The 21,263-nt window shown below is 35.6% G+C and overlaps 1 protein-coding gene across 4 annotated transcripts in view; it reads right to left on the bottom strand.

Moving 5' to 3' along the window:
* Window positions 1–21,263, bottom strand: part of Map3k20 (mitogen-activated protein kinase kinase kinase 20) — a 166,962-nt gene that overhangs the window by 102,885 nt on the left and 42,814 nt on the right. The gene's annotated exons all lie outside the window — the stretch shown is intronic.

Below are 21,263 nucleotides of genomic sequence, written 5' to 3'. Positions count from 1 at the left end.
ATACTTCCTAAACTATAATAAGCCTGTGTAATTTTTAAAATCAGAAAAAGCAATACAGATGTGTTATAGGTAATATATATGATAAGAATATATAAATATGGGGTTGAAAATACTGATTTACAAGGAAATTCACATTCTCCCTAGCACTGAGGCATGAAAAAAGTAAAACTGTATCTTCCCAGGACTACTGTAGACATATAAAAACTAGGTTAGTTAACCTCTGATCTGTCAGTTTCTCCTTGACATGACTCTGGAACAAACTAATTTCAGTCAGGTTCCTCCTATAGAAGGCCATGGGTCCTGAGAGCCACAATGCTGAGGACATGAGCACACTTTAGATGAATTTCTACCTGCTCAGCACCAGCCTCCCCATGTTTATTGGTGATACTCCTCTTTCTTCTTCTGTCTGCTCCTACGGCCTCTGCCTTTTGGGAAAACCTTCCCTACTTTATTCCTTTTGTAAAATGACTAGTTCAATAGCACATGTGGGGGAAAGGTCAGATTCCTTATATACAGAAAGTACTCAATAACATTTGAAGGATGAAAGAACAATAGTAATTGATGAAAGTATTTAGTGTATTAAATATTTTTTATAGAAAGTCTATGTTAGGACATGTTTACTCTGAACACTATAATGAGAAGAGCAAAATGCTAGAGGATATGAAGTTGCTTTAGTATTCATTCTGTTCTTTTATACCTGGAAGGATAATTTAATCTAGATTTCATAAGCATGACAGTCAATCAATTATACAACAGCAGTAGAAGCCATATCTGAAATATATATTCATCAGCTCATTGTTGATTTAAATTTTATGAGGATTTGGACGGGTACACTTTGCCTTTCAAAGGTTCTGTGTCCAAGACAAACACAATGAACATGATTTCTTGAGAGTCCCTTCCTGCTTTGGATTCTTCAAGCATGTCCATGCTTCAGCATTGTACTTTTTCAGGTTAAGAATGCAGAGGTTTGTTTAGTCTTAAACATTCCATTTTCAATTATCAACCCAAGATATTTCCACAATCGTCTCTGCAGGTGAAGAGGCTTGGGTCAAGTCTGCACTTTCCATAACCGCTACACTCATTAAGAATGTTATGACGGGCTGGGGAGATAGCTCAGTTGGTAGAGTGCTTGCCTCACAAGCACAAGGCCCTTGGTTCAATCCCCAGCACCACAAAAATAAATAAATAAATAAAAGATTGTTATGGCAGATGCTCCTCCAAGGTGCACTGAGAGATGGAGCCCTGATTCTCAGCTGGGCTACATTTCTCACAGGCTACCTTTCTAGACTCAGCCAATACCATAAATGCCCACAACAGATGAATCAAGCAAATGTAAGAGGACAGGTTATAAAATATGAAAGCACTGGTCTTCTCAGTACAGAGCACCTCTTATCTTTATCACCACAGAGCCCAGAATCATTGCACTTAGCAGAATAAAAGGACAATGGGAAATTATTGAGGTAAAAGCTCCTAAAATGGTATTTATAAATCTATGAGGTCAGAACATTGAGCTCTTTCAGGAAAGAGGAAGGTAGAACTTTCTTTCCCTGCTAATTGTTTCAGGATCTGATTATTAAGATAAATGAGACAGAGTTCTCAATCTCAGTTTTACATGAATCAAGTTCCCAGGGTTTTACTGCATCAAAACAAAGCAAAAATACTGTTTAATTCACTGCATTTTACTCCCACGAGTGTTTGTTGGCAAGGACTATTTTCTTAATTTTTTTTTTCCAGAAGTGAGGATCAAACCCAGGATCTTGCACATGCTATACCAGCACTCAGTCACTGAGCTATATCGCCAACCCACTAAAATAAAAATATTTTTGAAAAACTCATTCTTACATGTATGGTAAAATGAATACATCTCATTAAACTCAAAGTGAGATGTATTCAATAACCAACACATGACAAGCAGCAAACTTCACAATTCTACAGGTTCTCTTTCAAGGGGTGCTCCTTAGGTATTCAGGGAAATAAAGAAGGATAAAACAACTGAATTTGGGTTCCATAACGTGAAACATCCAATATTCCTAAGGATGTTTGATGTCAGGAAGACTTTTCTTTGGAAAGAAATTGGCTATGAATGCTAAGAAGAAAAAATAAACCAGTCACTGAGCAGATGACAAGCATCTGCTCATGCTTCTTGAACCACCAAGATAGAGTCCTGTGGGATTTTTATCACAAACATCACCAGTGCTGGGAAGTCTCTGGTTGCTCAATGGTTTTCCTGCATGGAGTGTTATGGAGATTCACCACTTGGAGAGGGGCCTGGGTTCCCTTCAGGGCTCATGTTGCTCTTCAGTTAAGAAGATACCTGACTAAGATGAAGTGCTGATTAATCTGGCAGGAAAGGAGGATAGCTAGAACTGAATGAAATAGTGAAGAGTTAAGACCAAGGACTGGAGAGATTTCACCAAATCACAAATAGGCTAAGAGTTTATATTCTTTGTGCTCACCCTGGCTGTCACTGTGATGATATGAAAAAGCAAAATATATTGAAACAACCTGCATTCAAATTTGACTGACTGAAGTATTATGAGAATCTGGTTTTCCACTAAACAAGTTATGTAACTTGGTCAATGAGATGACCACTTTATCCTAAACTATTCAAAAAAATCTCTCCAAAGAAAGTCCTTGAAGAAGGTTTCAAGGACTGAAAGATTATTAGACTTCTAAAAAATTGAATAGAAATATCATTAGGGCTGGGGATATAGTTCAGTTGGTAGAGTGCTTGCCTTGCAAGCACAAAGCCCTGGGTTCAATCTCCAGCACCGCAAAAAAAAAAAAAAAAAAAAAAAGAGAAAGAAATATCATTAAACATTGAAGTACTTAAGTGAAAATTCAATTCTTGTTCCAAAATGGATGACCCTAAAGCACTTGGTCACTCTAGACCTTGCTTTCTTCCTAGAAAATGACTCGGATGAACAAAATTACCTCCTAGATTCCTTTGTGCTTTAAATTGCTATTCATTTATATTTTAAAAATTAATGCACTACTAATATTACTTTGCACACATGAGGAGCTTAACAACTATCTGATGAATTAACTGGTGTATTAGGATATCCTTTGCAAAAAGGCTTCAGTGAGTCTTGCTATTCTACTTATAAGCAAGGGGAACTTCTGTACCTTGGATCTGAAATCTCCCACAAAGGCCCGTGTGGTAGAGGCTAGTGCCCATTTGGATGATATTGGGAAGTGGTGGAAATCTCTAAGAGGCCAAGAGGTCTTAGACCACTGGGAGCATAGACTTGAAAGGGAAAATGGAATCCCAGTCCCTTTCTCTTCCTCTCTTTGATAGCTAGCCAGGCAGTGAACAGGCTTCCTCTGCCAAGTGCTCCTGCCATGATGTACTATGGTGCCACAGGCCCAGAGTAATGGAGCCAACTGGTCCTGGACTGAAATCTCTAGTTTAGTTTTTAGCAAAACTAAAAATTTCCTCTTTTTAAGTTGATTTATCTCAGTTTTTGTTTCAGTAACAGAAAGTTAACTAACACAGTGACTTTGAAGGAATTAACCTCTTAGATAACTCAATTTCTTCCCTAGCCAAATGGGCCCAGTAATCCTACCCCAGTGCCCAGAAAATACCAGGTGCTTCGCCAAGGCCAATCCCTTTCTCTGACATCCATCCCCTTCCTTTGTAATCCATTTACTGTTCTGTCAAGACAAATTTATGAGGAAATTCATCTCTCTTAAAATAATGGAGATTATATTTACATATTTATTTGATTTAATTAGCCTTGAGTATTATCAACTTTTCGTGTTTACTTATGTTCTTACCTAAATATAGCACTTAAACATTTCCAAAGCATTTATCCTACTTGAATCTCACCAATAAAATATTTTATCATATTTAAGTGTTGAGAAAAGTGGATCTGTGGTGGTTGTAAGCTCACTTACTAGCAACCTGTCAAATGTCAGTAATAAAATCTGAATTCAGATTTCTTACCTCTTGCAACATATATGCATATTTCTCTCACCCCGGTCTTTTCTCTCTTAAGAAAAAGAGAAAAAGTCCAATGTGATCCTGAGTGTCTTCAGACATTCTTTTTATTTAAAAAACTGCCTTGCTCAGAATTCCAATTATATAACTCCTCTGTATTAGTAGCTAACATTTATTGAATGCCTATTATGAGTTAGGATAAGTGCTTGATGAAGATTGAACTTTTAAATTCTCACAAAAAAGCATAGGTGAGTGCCTACTATTATCAACATTCACAAAGAAAGAAACCTAGGCAAGAAGAATTTTTTAAATGTGCCCTAGGGCACAGTAAATGGGATGCCAGGTTTTTAACACAGTTCTTGAAGTCCTGCTTACAATCACTAAATCATACTGCTTTACTTTACAAACCTAATTTGAGAACAGAATGGAACATTAGTTTATGCAACATCCAAACATTACAAGAGGCCTAGAAAATTCCAAAGCCCTCTTGAGTTAGTTGCAGAAGCATGAGAAACAACTCCTCATTGAGTCTCCTGGTCACTGTCCCCACTATGAATTTCCATGCCTTCCTGACACTTGACTGCACAGGATCTTGGTCAAAAACCAGGATCTAATTCTTCACAGGACCTGGGCCATTAGGCCAGCTAGCAACAACCAAATTTATAGCTAATAAAACCAGTTAATTGCACAGCATGAAGCACCCTCTCTCTATGCAAAAATTACATGGTTAGGAATTTTGAGCAACTCTCACAATCTGATTAGCTAAGTGCTTTATAATATTACTCTACAGTGCAACAGAGTTTGATTATTTACATCCCATAAGAGAAATGTTTGCCACATTTATTATGGAAATCTACAACATCATTTAGAAGAGTTTAGGCAAATTTAATGTTAAAACAGTCTGAAAAGTCCCTTAACATCTTTTAAAATCCAATTAGACAGTATCTTGAATACCTGTATTCTTTAGCTAAATAAATAATGATTTTATTATTTTGGGTTTCTGTCAGCATACTCAAAACAATAACTAAAGGCAAAGGCATTAGCTAGACATTTTTGGTTTGTTGAATGCAAAAAAAAAAAAAAAGTAACAAACTCTAACAAATACATAACCCTGATTATTTGGAATCACAGAATGTTAAGAATGAAGGGAGTTGGGCACAATGATGCATACCTATAATCACAGCAGCTCTGGAGGCTGAGGCAGGAGGATCTCGAGTTCAAAGCCAGCCTCAGCAAAAGTGAGGTGCTAAGCAACTCAGTGACCCTGTCTCTAAATAAAATACAAAACAGGGTTGGGGAGGTGGCTCAGTGGTCGAGTACCCCTGAGTTCAATCACTGGTACCTGCTCCCCAAAATGGAAGGGATTTGAAGTCTTCCAGTCTTTTCCTTCCTAGTCCCCAACTGCAACCACAACTCCACTCTTAACAGTAAAAGGTCATTTCTCCCGACTAATGGCTTGATAAAAGGGCTAGCCTCCACTTGAACATACTTCCAATCACCAGCACACACCATCATTTTTCTTTCACTTACTTCATGTGGTTACCTAAGTCTTTGTCTTTGATGAAGATAATGAAAAATAACATCTGAAGGCTAAGTTTTACATTCATTTTAGTTTTTCTTAAACTTAAAAATTATAATTCTTATTTTTCTTTACATAGTTTTTAGTCTTTTGGTTATTTTAACTGTGTCTATAAAAACACACTGGTCATTCTGAAGATACATTCAAGTAATTGGTTTTAGGTAAAATCATCAGGCTAAATGTATTCACTTTTTACCCCGATATTAGTAAAAACTTTCTGTATGACAGAGACTTGGTTACTGGAATTATCTTCAAAATCAACTTTAAATTCCTCTCATCTAAAAGAAAAAATGTTGGTGTTCTTTAATTCAATCATGCCAAATTATAACTGATGTATAATGGTCTTATTTAAAAAGAATATCTGTGCTTTTCCTAAGCAACCAGTTTGTTTTTACCCTACTGCCTCGGTGATTATTTTAACAACCTATTATCTTACACTTCTCAAGTTGGTTGCTAAGAAGGCAGACCTACATCTAGAAAATACACTGAGCCTCATGGGTGTTCTTCCTTACGTATTCATGATTCAAGATTCTCTGTAATACTGCTTATTGACTGTGTATGACTCTCACAAGACAGGGGCTATTCCGCATGTAGGCAAATGAGTGATGCAGTATGCCAACAACCTGCACCAGAGCAACTTTCTGGCAGAACAAGACATTTACTAACAAAATGCACAGAAGGTCATTGCTGAGCTAAGATGTCATGGTCCCACAGTGAACCCAGAGACAAAGAAGAAAATAAATTAGAAACAGCAGCCTGTTTTCCAGGAGACAGAAGATGGTGGGCTATGAAGCCTTAGAAAATGCTCTGTTGAGAGCCTATAGAAAGGCATATAAAATTTTACACATATGAATACAACCACATAAACAGTTTCGTTATTATAATTCTTTTGCAACAGATGAATGTAGCATGTCTTAAGTTTCAGAAGTTGTAAACTGAGTACACTCTTACTCATACACTACTACAATAATGGAGTGCTTCCTGTGTTATCAACACCGGCTCATCACTTTACATACATTAACTCATGCAGAAAGTACCCATTCTCATCCACAGTTTACCTCTAAGAAACCAAGAAGCAGAGAGGTTAAGTAACTTGCCCCACAGTCAGACAGCTAAGAAACAGTGAAGCCAAGATTCAAACGAGGCAGTCTGGCTGCAAAACCTATGATTTTAACTATGAAATATGAATGTAAATTCTTAAAATCACAAAGATATACATGCCCACACATTTCTATAACATTACACATGAATAAACAAACTCACCTGTTTAAGAATTTGTACATAGTAAATGATCTAACACATTTATTTGATTTGAGTGTAGAAAGAACTTGTAGACTTGCTTCTGACACTGGAGGGTTGTGTGATGTGGGGCTTCAGCTTAACTACAAATTAAATGTCCAAAGGAGGAGGTAGAAAGGACAGCAGAATGATCTAAAGTCTCTTCAAAGCTAATATTCTGAGTTCAATCTGATTTAACTGGTACGGGGTGGAGCACAGGAATGGGTGCTTCTTAAAAGCTCCCTGGGAGAGTTGAATCTGCAGCCAGGACTGACAGACAAGCTGCTCATTACTTCTGAGTCGGAAAACCCTGAAGCTGAATTTCAGTTCTACCATGTATGAGCTGGGTAGCCTTGCAGCGTGTTAAAGTTTGCTTTTGTTAAAGTTGCAGCGTGTTGAGTTTGCTCAACAATATCAACTTAAAACAGATTCATGGACCAAACTCACACGTAAAACTCATAATAGGCACATCTTTTCCTCAAGTATTAGCTGCTAGAAACTGCACCTAGAGTGAACAAAGAACATTTCAATAAAGATAGATACACAGCACTGAACTCAGATATACAGAACACCAGTCAGAACTAGAAATTGCTAGAAAGCAGATCCACTGACTGACAGCAAAAGCACAGAGAAAAATCATGAAGAAAAGAAAAAGGTCAAAATACAGGTCTGTCCAGGGCACTGACCACAAACCAAAGAGTGTCTAGAAAACACAACATCAGAAGAGTTAGGACACATGTCAGCCTATACAGGTAGTACTGTAACAAGCACTCAGACTCTTTGCTTGAACCCGCAAATATCCAATAGGCAATTAAAAACAGGATTAAAAAAAAAAACAAAAAAACTTGGCATTTCTACCTGCATTCTACATCTGTCTCCTCTGCTCTGAGTCACCTCGGATTCCAGGAACAACAGGGCTCATCTTGTTTTGAGTTGAAACTACCCCTCAGGCAAAAGCCTGACCAATCTTGAGGTAATGATTAACCAGGCAACAGTGTGACCAAGACTTCCTGACTATGCATATTTCTGGTCCCCCTGTCTATATAATCTGAAAGTTCACATTGCTACCCACAAAGACAGTTGGAAATGCTGGTCCCCTTTTGCTTCCCCATATAGCTATACTGATTAAAGTTCCTTTCCTACTTTTTACCATTACTTTTCTGTTCGGTTTTTGTGGCACGTAGTCAGATCTGATTTGTTGGGACCCCTTGCCAGTCAGGTCTCTGGACTAAGGCTCTGGTAACAATCCTACAACCAGCAAAAGAATCTCTAAATTCAAAGACCAAGTTAAGATGACCACAATTTAAGGCTGGTTCTGAAAATTTCTACGTCAATCTATTAAAGTCACCTACTATATAAAAAATAAGCTGCTAAGCTTAAAGAAACTGAGCAGTACTTCTCTTTTCTACTTCCAGGCCAGGGAATCTGGCTTGCCATCATTAGCCTCACAATTGCTACACTTGCAGAACAAATCTGAATTTGATGGAGCAGTTCCTATGTTTCTATTTTCTGCTCCTTCTCAGATTCCTGGGTCAGAGGTCACAGAAAACCACCCTACACTGACATTCTTTTTCCAAAAAAAAAAAAGTCTTTGGATCTTATCCATCTTTCATCATGTCTTCTCTAGATGTTTCCTAAATGAGATTTCTGTTGTACTGGTTTAATCAAATAGGTCCCCAAATATGTACTACATTATCTATTCAAATATGGAAAGACTACTGACTTGAATTCAATAGGAAACATATTTTTGAATTATTTTTCCACTAATGAACATGAATCACAATGATCTCTTATCTATAATGTGAAATGATAAATGTTTAAGGAGAAGGAAATGCTAATTACCCTGATTTGGACATTAAACAAATATACATTTATCACATTGTACCCTATAAAAATTCAATTAAAAATAATATTAAATTTTAAACATTTAAAAAATTAAAGTAAAGGTAAAATATTCTCTCTGGAAACACTCAAAGGCTGTAGGGAGGATTCGAGGAGATCACAGGCACACAGCACAATGCATTCTCCCTAAGGCAGCCCTGAATGACAGGTATTGAAGGGTTTTGGTCCTGGTTTTTCACCACCCATCATGTATGATATTGAGCAAGTTACTTAGCCTTTCTAAACATTAGAAATCTGTAAAATGAGGGTAATAAAAACTTGCTTGACCACATCATAAGCTTTTTAAATAGATATATCCCTTTTATTCTGGAATAATTTTATTTAAGAGGAAAAGACAGTAGAATTTCCATATTCCCTTACCTAGTTTCCCACATGGCTAAGATTTTATATCACTATTGAACATTACCATGAACTAAAATCCAGACTTTGTTGAGATCTACCAGTTTCTCCATGAATGTCCTTTTTGTGTTCTAGGATCCAGCCCTGGGTACCACACTGCCTTTGATTGTCATGTCTTCCTAGTCCCTCTGGTCCCATAGTCACAGGGTTTTAGTAAGAATCAAATAAATGTGAAAACGCTTTGTAAAATTAAAAATACTGTTAAGAATACATTCGATAAAGTTCATGCATATAAGGCACCAGAAAACTGGCAAGTAATGATTATTAGCATTAGCATTATAAATGTTATACCTATTGTACATTGTGATCATTTTTATGTGTCTTCAATTTTTGTTTGGAGTTCAGAGTTTCTTACGACTACAGATTTTACTTTGTCTACAAGCATTCAACCTTAGAGAATCAGTCCTTCACCTGACTTTCCTAAGAATCTTGCTTAATTTAGGTGAGTGGGAGAAAGAAGATAGACTGCACCATTAATGGCACTTCAGAAGTTACCTAGGTTTCATTTCATCAACACCAATCTATTTTTTTTTTTTTTTTTTTTTTTTTTTTTTTGCAATGCTAGGGATTGAACCCAGGGCCTTGGGGTTGACAGGCAAGCTCTCTACCAACTGAGCTGTATCCCCAGCCCCCAACACCAATCTTACACCCCAGAGTTACCCAGCCAATGAAGCCAAGAACTCTGTCAAATTTGGCAATCCATGAAATCTAAGAAGGGACATTTGGAGGAGATCAGCAAAATAACCAATACCCACATTTTTCCTGGTAATCTATCTGCACAGAACCTTTGAGCACCATGAGGAGGAGGTTAGGAAAAGATGACCAGGGAAGAGAGCAGGCAGGGAAGTGCTGCTTTTCTCCCTACCTCAGTGTACCCAGCTTGTGAATTCACCTGGGAAAAACCTCCCCCAGGATCAGTGCTACTCCCACTCACCCTAAGAATATGAAATAATGGGATTAACTCCAACTGGCTTCAAAACAGTAAAAATAAAGGAAAAGCTCTCAGTGGAACCTGTACTGAAATCCATTAAACATCCTGCTTCTTATAGCATAAAATTTTACCAGAAAGTAGTCAGAAGTTTTTTATGACGCAAGAGTCAGGGAAGATACTAAGTCATTTTTCAGTAGAGAGCCAACATGCCCACTTAAGGGTATGTTTGTCGAACCCATTAAGTATTGTGTAATATTAGTGGATAAAAGCAGACAGACAAGAACACTGTGTGTGTGTGTGTGTGTGTAGAGACAGACAGACAGACAGACGATAGGGGATAGGTAGTTGAGTGGAAGCATAAGAATAAATAAATAAATTCTCTAATTGTAATAAATAGCAATTCCTTTCAGCTTACAGCATTATCTTCAGGAAAATCATAGTAACAACTACCACCAAAAAAAATTAAGAAGTGTTCCTTAAAGTCTCCATGTGAGGTCACTTATGGATAATGCTCCTTCATGTGTTTAGAGAGGTTAGGATAGGATCATATTAACAAAGTTAGAGAACTTCTTCCTTTAGTCCTTTCTGAGGTTTAATATAGATAATGCTTCCTGATCAAATTCTTATTTCAGAAACGTTAGGACAATTCATGAAGCCTGGTGGTATACTATTTTGAGTTAAAAACATTAATGGTATGGCAGGTGCTGATGGCTACATTCTATTTTGTTCAAGGTAGCAATACCTCCAAACAAAAATTTCACCTCCCAATACCCCCCAAAATCTATTATCCACATACAAAAGAATGGAGTTGGACCCCTTCCTCAAACATAAAAATTAACTGAAATGGATCATAGACATCAAGGTATGAGCTAAAACTATAAAATTCTTTGAAGAAAATATAGGAATAAATCTTTATGACCTTGAGTTAGCCAAAAATCTTCTTACATAAGACACCCAAAGTATAAGCAATCAAAAATTAAATTGAACTTAAACAAACTTAAAAATGTTTGTGCTTCAGTAGACATTATCAATAAAATGAAAAGGAAACCCCAGAATGGACTTGTAAAAATCTGATTGTATCTAAAATACTTAAAAACTCCTACAACTTGGTATAAAAAGATAAATAACCCAATTAAAAAGACACAGAATCAATATGGTTCTCCAAACAAGGTATATGAATGGCCAGTAAGACATGAAAAGACATTCAATGTCATTACTCATTAGGTAAATACAAAGTAAAACCACAGTGAAATACCATTTCATACCCACAGGATGGTAATCATAAAAAAGAGAATTTAACAAGTGTTGGTAAGGGTGTGGAAAATAGAATCCTCATACGCTTCTGATAGAAATGTGAAGTTGTACACCTGCTTTGGAAAATAGTTGGACAGTTACTCAAACAATTAAATGGAGTTACTATGTGACTCAGCAATTCCACTCCTAGGAATCTACCCAAGAGAACTGAAAATACATGTTCACACAAGAACTTGTACACAAATGTTCATGTCAGCATTATTCATAATAATAAAAAAAATTGGAAACAATCCAATGTCTACCAACTGATGAATTGATAAATGTGGTATATCCATACAATGGAATATTAGTTGGCAATTAAAAAGAATAAAACAGAATATTGTGTTTTCTTTAAATCAGAGTATATCTAGTCTATGATACATGAATAATAAATAACATTAATATTTTTCTTACTAACTATAAAATGTGACCTACATGCTAACAACAACACAAAAAGAATGAAACAGATAAATACTGAACATGAATGAACCTTGAAACTATGTGAGTAAAAGAAGGCAGTCAGAAAAGGCCAAATATTATATACTTCTATTTATATGAAATATCCAGACTAGGTAAATCTGTAGAGAATAAAAGCAGATTATTTGTTGCCTGGGAGAAGTAAGAGGGGGAACTGAGGGGAAATGGCCTGGATTGTGGTGTGAACACAAATGTTCTTGTGTGTGTGTGTGTGTGTGTGTGTGTGTGTGTATGTGTGTGTGTGTGTGTGTGTGTGTATGTGTGTGTGTGTGTGTGTGTGTGTGTGTGTGTGTGCATTACACAAAGTTATGCATTGATGCTTCCAGAGAATCCCTCTAAAAGGCAACAGACTTCACTGGCTTGTTTGTGTGTGTGTGTGTTTAAAAATATGAACCTTTGGGGATTTTTAAGTGAGGTAAAATTTATGTATAATAAAATACACAGAACTTAGTGAATGATGTAAAGTCCTGATGAATGCACAGACCTAACCACAAATTGTCCCCGGCGAGATAAAGAACCTTTCCACCTTCCCATGCACTTCCCGGTGATGCCAGTCCTCATGAGATCTGTTCTGCTTTCTATCATCACAGTTTTGCTTTTTCTTGAATTTCACATAAATGGAACCATACTCTATTTGGTCTTTTGAGTCTTTCTTTTGCTCAAAATTTTGAGATTCATCTATATGATTGAATATATCAGTAATTTGTTTTTATTGCTAATTAGTATTCCATTTGATTAATATTGTTTATCCATCTTGCTATTAATATTTGATATTTTTGGTTATTATAAATAAAGTTGCCATAAATATACTAGTCTTTTTTGGACAGATATTTTATTGTGCTTGGGTGAACAAGTAGGAATTGAATTGCTGAAGCATAGGGTGTTTTATTTCTGAAGAAGCATTACAAAAGTATCTCAAAGTAGTCACATTTCACACTCCCCAAAACAATGAATGAGACTGCCAATTCACATTCCTGCCAACACTTGAAAGGACCTCACTGTGGTTTACATTTTTTTTTTTTTTTTTTTTTTTGCGGTGCTGGGGATTGAACCCAGGGTCTTATGCGTGTAAGGCAAGCACTCTACCAAACGAGCTATATCCCGAGCCCCCAAAAAGGAATAACTTTAAAAAATATATGAATAAGGTATATTTTCATTTATTTTGACATTTGAGAAAAATTTCTCAGCAATGTTCTGCAGTTTTCAGAAAAGAGGTTTGGGTAAATTGGTTAAATTTATTTCTGTGTATTTTTTTGGTATTTGGTGTCTTGTAAATACAATTGTTTTCTAAATTGCTTTTTAAATTATTTTTTTGCTAATGTATAGAAATATAATCAAGCATTTTTCCTGTAACTTTGCTAAATTAATTGACCAATTCTAGCACTTATTCTGTAGACTTAAGATTTTTCCACATCATCACAATAATTTAATCTGCAAATAAAGACGGTTTAAGTTCTTTTCTAAACTGTTCACCTTCTGTTTCCTTCTCTGGCCTTACTGCATTGCCCGGTTCCTCCACCACTCTCTGAACAGAAATGGTGAGAGTGAACATCCTTGCCTTACTCTTTATCTCAGGGAGAAACAATTCAATATTTCACTGTTTAGTTAAAATGTTAGCTAGGGTTTCTCGGTAGATGCCCTTTATATAATTGGAAATGGTAGAAACTCATTTTGTGGACAATCATATGGTCTGTCTTGGAGAATGCTCCGTGTGCCCCTGAAGAGGATGTATATTTTACAGATGTTAAGGATAATGTCCTCTGTTGTTCAGAGCAAGTGTTCAAATATAATTACAAATATAATTGTGAGTTTGTCATTTCTTTAGTTCTAGGAGTTGTGCTTCACATACTTTGAAGCTCTGTTATTAGACACATACTTATTGTTTTCTTTTAAGATAACAACTCTTCTCTTTATTAAATCTCTCTCTCTCTGATAAAACCCTTGGTTCTTAAAGTTCATACTTTGTTTTGACATATAGTTGGGTCTTGTTTTTTTATCCAACCTAGCAATATTTGCTACTTAATTAGTAATGCTTAAATTCATTAATATTTACTATAATTATGTATACTGTTGGGTTTAAGTTTACTATCTTGTTTTTATTTCCCCATTTGTTCCATCTGTTTTTGTTGTTCTTATTCTCCTTTTCTTTTTTTTTTTTTTTTTTTTTGGTGCTGGGGATCGAACCCAGAAGGCAAGCACTCTACCAACTGAGCTATCTCCCCAGCCCCCTTATTCTCCTTTTCTATCTTTCTTTTGATTAATGAATTATCTTGGGAGAGAGGTATTTTCTTTTAGTATTTCATTACTATTCCTCTATTGGCTTTTTAGTTTTACCTGTTTGGGTTTTGTTTGTTTCATTTTTGTTTTGTTTTGTTTTGTTTTTTAGAGGCAGGACAGCTGGTGGTGATTCTGAGACTTCAATGTGTATCTTTATCACGATCTACCTGGATTTAATTTTGTGCTATACATAAAATGTAAGATTGCTCACTCCTCATTCTTTGTATTACTGTTATATATTTTGATGCCTATGCTTTAAAAAAAAAAATCCATACTATAACATTCAAACTTTCCTTTAGGCAATCAGATATCTTTTAAAGAAATTAACAGAATGAATAAAGAAAGATCATTAATATTTACTCTCTTATTAACCATAATTTTTATCATTTCTTATAGTGAAGATCTTCTGGCAAAATGAATTATCTCAGATTATTTTAGATTTCATTCATCCGAAAATCTCTATTTCACCTTGTTTTGTTTTGTTTTATTGATTGAACTCAGAGGCACTTTACCACTGAGCCACATCTCCAGTCCTTTTTTTAATTTCTTTTGAGACAGAGTCTCACTAAGTTGCTAAGGACTTCACTAAGTTGCTGAGTCTGGCCTCAAACTTGCAATCCTCCTGACTCAGCCTCTGGGTTGCTGGCATTACAGCTGTGTGCCACCACACCCAGCCTCACCTTCAGTTTTTTTTTTTTTTTTTTTAGCACTCTTTTTTTTGAACCTTTATTTTATTTATTTATTTATTTTTATATGGTGCTGAGAATCAAACCCAGTGCCTCACACGTGCTAGGCAAGCACTCTACCACTGAGCCACAACCCCAGACCCCTCACCTTCAGTTTTAAAGAACATTTTAATTGGATATAGAATTTTAAGTTGGTAGGGGTTTTTTCCTTTCAGCAATTGAAGAGTTTCTTTCCACTGCCTTCTGGTCCCCACTGTTGCTGATGAAACGTTACCAATGGTTTGTACTGTTCTCTTTTATATAATGTGTCGTTTTTCTTTCACTGTTTTTAATATTTTTCTCTTTAGCTTTGACTTTTAGTAGCTGAACTACGATGTGACTGGGTATGGTGGTTTTGTTTCTGTTCTCTGTTTTTAATTTATCCTGCTTTGGATTTGCTGAACTTGTTGGCATGCACCACTGTACCCAGCTTTGAAAGTTTAATCTTCTCTCCTTACACTCTTCAGATTTGGTAAATTCTGTTAATCTGTCTTCACACAGGCTGATCTTTTCCTTTGCCTTCCCCAATTCACTGTTAAGGCCCATCCAGTAAAATTTAGATGTCAGAGACTATAGTTTTGAGTTCTAGAATTTTTAGTTTTCTATTCTATTCTCTCATTCTAGCCATGGTTTCTTTAATACTTGAACATGTTTATAAAAGTCACTGTAAAGTCTTTGCTAATTACAACTTCACGTGTCTAATAATTTTTATTACATTTTGAATAAAAGTATAATTTAGTATAATAAAGTAAAAGGTGCTATAAACAAATAAATACTATTTAAAAACAAAAATACAAAAGGTATTAAAAAAGGGGACTGAGGACATCGCTCAGTTGGTAGAGTACTTGCCTCGAATGCACAAGGCCCTGGGTTCAATCCCCAGCACCGCAAAAAAAAAAAAAAAAGTTATTAAAAAAGGATTGAAGTGGCTCTGCCTGTAGCCACATGAAAAGAGGTCTCAACATATTAAGTTAAAAACCAAAGGTGCACATATGTGTATATGAAATACCATGATACATTTTTTTCATTTTATTTTGAGATTATTTTAGGTTAACATGCTAATATGAGAAATAATACAAAAAGATCCCATATAGTTTTTTACTCAGTTTCCCCCAAAGGAAACTGACATGGCTACAATCCAGCCATTTTATCAGATTTCAACAATTTTACACGGGCTTGTGTAGCGTGTTTAGTTCTACACAATTTCATCGGCAGTGCACCTTCAGCTGATCACAAGTATGGTCAGGACACAGAACAGGTCCGTCATGAGCTCCCCTGGGGCTGCCCTTTTCATACTATTCACTTCCACGGGGAAAAATAATAGTACAATTATAAATAAAGAGGGGAAATAAATTCAGAAAATTACTTACAAACTCGTTAAGTTTTAGAGTACAGGTTTGCAGGGAGAAGAAACTTTGCTTTTTTATGTTCTTCACTGATACAATGTTTAGTTTTTTAACATAAAAAATCTGGAAAATAAATACAACATGGACATATCTGGTTGTAAGGACATCAGGGTCAAGGTGAGCAAAAGGATAAAGTAGAAACTGTAAAAAGAAGACATGTTGCTGAGCTTAGGAATCTACTTTTATATCATTAATACATTACATCCCATTTGCTTCCCTTAATTGAGCAAGCAGTGGTCACTTTTAATTCTTAGAGGAAATTCCAAAAAACAATAATTTTTTAAAAAAATTCACAGAAAACCAAAAAGCTTAAGGAAGTATAGTTATTTTACTTATACATAATTAACTAGGGGACGAATAGGCACTTAACAGATATCATTTTGTAAGAGTTTTCTGGGATAATTTTAAGTTTGCTTTTTAAAAATCGCATTATAGTATTACATTGATCACGTTAATCTTAGCCCAAACAAGGGTTGTTAGACAGCACGTGGTGTAGACACAAATAACACAGAGAACTTTCTAACAGTCATGGTTTTCCAAAGATAAAATGGACTGTCTCAGGAGGTTAGCGAGTTCCCATTATTGGTAATCAGAATTCAAACAGTAGCTAAATGCCCATTTGTGGCAGTAATGTTTCAGAGGACATTTAAAGCATTGAAAATATGGTCAATTAAGGTCTTTCCAAAGCTGAGATTCTATCAAGGGTAAAGAGCACTGGGTCCAGGGCCAGAAAACCTAAGATTAAGCTCTGGTTTCTCTACTGTGATTTTGGGGATCATACTAAGACTGTTTCCTCACTTATAAAGGAAAAAAATATAAGTAACAGAACTACATAAATGGTAAGGCACTATCCTAGGGATATCACTGTTTATCATTTGAAGATAATGCAAGGGATCGTGGGTTAAAATCTTAGCAAAAGTGACTTAAGTCGACCTTAACAGAACTCCTCAAGGGTAAGGATTAGGGAACCACTTTCCAGACAGCCTGTGGAATTTTTAACAACAGATATATAATTCTTAGTATCTGGGATGAATTAGACATGATCTTGATCTAGAACAAAAAGATAAATTGTGACTTACGTGGTACTATATCTGCAGCTCTTAGAAGTACTAGATAAAGAAGGAAAACAAACGACCTTTTGAGACTAAAAAAAGTACTATCGAATGCCTCTCATTCAGGAATATTCCACCTTTTCTCCTATAAAAAGGACAGAGCAGGTAGCTGAGTGTCATTTTAACAGACACAGTGGGTGGGAACTTGACTATGTAAGAACTCCAAAGGGGCAGACCAAAGACCTGGGCCCTTGAACTAAATCTACTGCCATCCAACCTATATGAAAGTTCAAATTACTATTTTTTTAAATGATGATTTGCAGTTGTTAGATTAAAATTGCTATTATAATTTCAGTTTGAGTATTGTGTTAGACTTCTAAGCTAACAATTATGTGCAAACCTACCCATTAAGCAAAATATTTGCTACAGTATCAATCCTTTATCATCTTTCATATCTTTTCGATATTATATTGTTGTGACAATATACAAAAGAGCCATATCTTGACCCATCCATCATTAGGAATTCCAAATACACAAAAAAGAAAAAAAATACATAGTTCAAAATCATGGACGCTTTCATATATTTAAATCTTCCCTTTAAATTACAAATGTTTATTAATGTAGGGCTGGGGGTGTAACTCAGTGGTAAGAGTGCTTGCCTACCATGTACAAGGTCTTGGGTTTTAAACCCAGTACTATAAAAACCAAAAACAAACAAACATAAGAATTTATTAATCTATGTATCTCTAAATGTAAACTACATACCTGAAATAAATATGATTCATTAAAGTAGAAAGAAATGGCTAATTATTTAAATAGCTTTATGTAGGTTGGATGGTTGCACAGCATTTTTATTTTCTTTTACTTAAATCTTGTGACTCAAGAACCAATAGCCCTAGCATTAGAATTTTAAAGTACGTTATGATTTTAGTCAGTAATTTAAATAGAATATTAATAAAATAAAACTTTCTTCTGTTTTTGCTCATGGATTACTATTTCCTTCTTAGGACACACAGATTTTCAACAGAATATTTTACAAACTACAGCAATAGCAACATATATATTCACAGCAAGGAAGGGAGGAAGGAAAGGAAGAGAGACAAAAGAAAACCCACATATACTTCCTTTTGATTCTTAAATGTGATTACTAGACAATTTCCCTTACACATAAAATTACTCATCCAGGGAAAAAAACTTCTCAAACCGATATTTTAATTAAAACGGATGCTTCTGTCTTCTTCTGCCTTTATACTGATGCCTGCCTCACCAAACAGAGAACTTAGGGTATTCATAATTTTCTTCTTTACAAATCTGCATGACATTTTGTCCATCCATAACAAGGTGACTGCCAATGTACAAAAGATTTATTACAGCCATAATTGCTATTATTGCTTGTTTACTATCAGAATCTAGACTAGGAATGACTTATGTGGTACTAATTTGCAGAATGAAGAATTTAACATATAAATTTTATGGTAAGTCATTATTATATACAAAATGTAAAAAAAAAGAAAGAAAAAGAAAAGAAAAAAGAAAGAACTTGATAAAATCTAACACTTGAGTACTCCCCAACAATAAACACAGGAAACTGTTTTTCCATGCAAAGTCCACATACAGAGTCATTGATCCTTTTCAGGTTGGGGAGAGAAATTGGGAAGAACAATCTTCTGGACATTTTCATAGCCACTGTCCCTGAAAACTGGTGCTTCTTGCACGAAAAGGATAGAACAAAGATCTTAATGTTGCAGGCCTGAAAGCTATCCACATCAAAACCAGGTAGAGGGCCCCAACCCAAGCAGCTGGCAAACCGCAGGATGGATGTGGGCACTCTTCTGCCTAATAAAATCTGAATCAAACACTTTGCATCTGATTCTCCATGTGAGCTTTTATGCAAACTTCTAAAGTGCAAGGAATCCTGGGGTGGAAGAGCTATTCTGAGAGATTTCACATAGTTCATGTAATTAGGGAAACCACTTCCTTTGATTGTAAGTGTTCAAAACAGCCGAATTTCTCCTATCAAAGGCACTCTGTGATTTGGGTCACCTCTTTTACTTTCTCTTTCATGTTTCTCAGGATGAGAGGTGAAGCTGGAGAGCACATTATTTAGGGGAAAAAAGATCTAGCTTTTTGTTTTAGGGATTGAACTTGCACTATTCAAAAGACTGTCATTTAGAATCTTCCTTTCTTTCTCACCCTCTGCCTCTTCCCTTCTCTATGGAGGCTCTTCAGGTGCTACCGAGCATGCAAGCCAAAATGCCAATTTAAGGCTGAAAGAAAACGGTCACATTGTGTGTAAAAGGATTCTAATTTTCATGTTTGGGTTTAAAACATAATTAGAAAGAACTGTAATCTAGAGGATTTTGATCTCCATATAATACGTTTCTGTTGTTATAACAAGTGAATGAGAGAGAGAGAGCTCGGAAAGAGGGCAAAGGAGGAGGGCAGAGAGAGAGAGAGAGAGAGAGAGAGAGAGAGAGAGAGGAGAGAGAGAGAGGAAAGAGGAGTCCCACCCCACCTCCACCCCACCACAGGCTGCCATCAGCAAATGGTGTAAAAGAAACTACCACTATGTCCTTTTCTTATTCCTGGGGTATCCCTTTTTCCCTAAAAGTGGAACATAGGTTTATTCAGTGAGGTGGCTTGTACTGCTTTTGTTATAGCTAATTTTAGCACTGGTACTGTTAAGATACTCAGTACATCATATTTAAAATACCTTGGTCAGTTTAACACATGGTTAGGTTTGTCAGTGAATGTATAAACCAAAAGAGATAAAAAAAAAAAATAATTCACCATTTACCAACCACTTTGGTGCTCATATTTCCATGAAACATAAAGTCTAACAGTAACCTATATGCTACAATCTCTTAAGATTTTATTTAATTTAAATTTCAGTTATTTAAAATTCCATATGGCTAAAAATTAGTGCTGTTGTCACTTTCATCAAGGAAAAGGAGTTTGAACGATATGAATAAATGTAACAAAATTATCTAGAGTGACAATAGTGTAGCACTTGCATTCACTATATTTGGTCTTTACAATGCAAGAGAATACAATTGGGCAGGAATTATTCCCATGATACAGATGGAAAAACAAAGTCCCAGAGAGGTAGGCTGATTTGCCAAGCATCCAGTTAAAAAGAGCAAAGTAGGAGCAGATCCAGAATTCTGGAAGAGGAGACCAGGGAGGATTCCCCTTGTTCAGGATTCTAAATTTTTAATCACAGTTTAAAAACCACATTAACTTTTCTGGCTAATACATCACATGCTAATGAATCATAAACCAAATATAAAATGTCCTTTTAAGCCACATCTTCCTCACACTCTAGTTATACTTAGCTTTCCAGAATCTACATATAGGATTTTTATTTCCACCTATTAGGCTCTTGCTCTTATCTGTTGGCAAATTTTCAGGGTTTTGTTCTTATTGTGCCTTTTAACATGTCAACTACTTTTCCTATTATCATAGTAATTGCAGAGTGAATCTGATGCTACCTATTATCAATGGAAGTGTCAAACAGGACACTGAGTAAAACTATTTACTTCCACAAGGACTAAGTGATTTTTATGTACTAGGGAAAATGTCTACAAATTCAACTAATACATTCATGTACACTTTATTTCAATATTCTCATTTCAGGTTCTCAAACGCCAGTCTACTACTGACTTACTACATTAGGCATGAACGTTTAAAAGAAAAAAAAAAAAAAATCAACACACACACACCCGAGTCTGGGCTCTACTTTGGGACTTCTGAATAAGAATCCTGGTAGTGCTTGTTGTATTTTAACTAGTCCACCTGGTCATTTTTATGTGTAGCCAAAATTAGGAAAACTGGTCACACTGTGCCTACTCCAAAGGTGTGTGTCATGTGTATAATAGGGCAGAGAAGCACAAAAAGAGAAAACTGATTCAGAAATTCAGTGGATAAACAAATTATGTACTTCAAAAGAAAGTATGATTCTTACTGAAGTTTTAAAAGTTTTATATTCAGATATAAAACCACAA

Source organism: Sciurus carolinensis, chromosome 3 (assembly GCF_902686445.1).
Source record: "Sciurus carolinensis chromosome 3, mSciCar1.2, whole genome shotgun sequence".
NCBI classification, from domain to species: domain Eukaryota; kingdom Metazoa; phylum Chordata; class Mammalia; order Rodentia; family Sciuridae; genus Sciurus; species Sciurus carolinensis.
The sequence above is the reverse complement of the archived record's forward strand: the minus strand, read 5'-3'. Positions and strand labels throughout refer to the sequence as shown.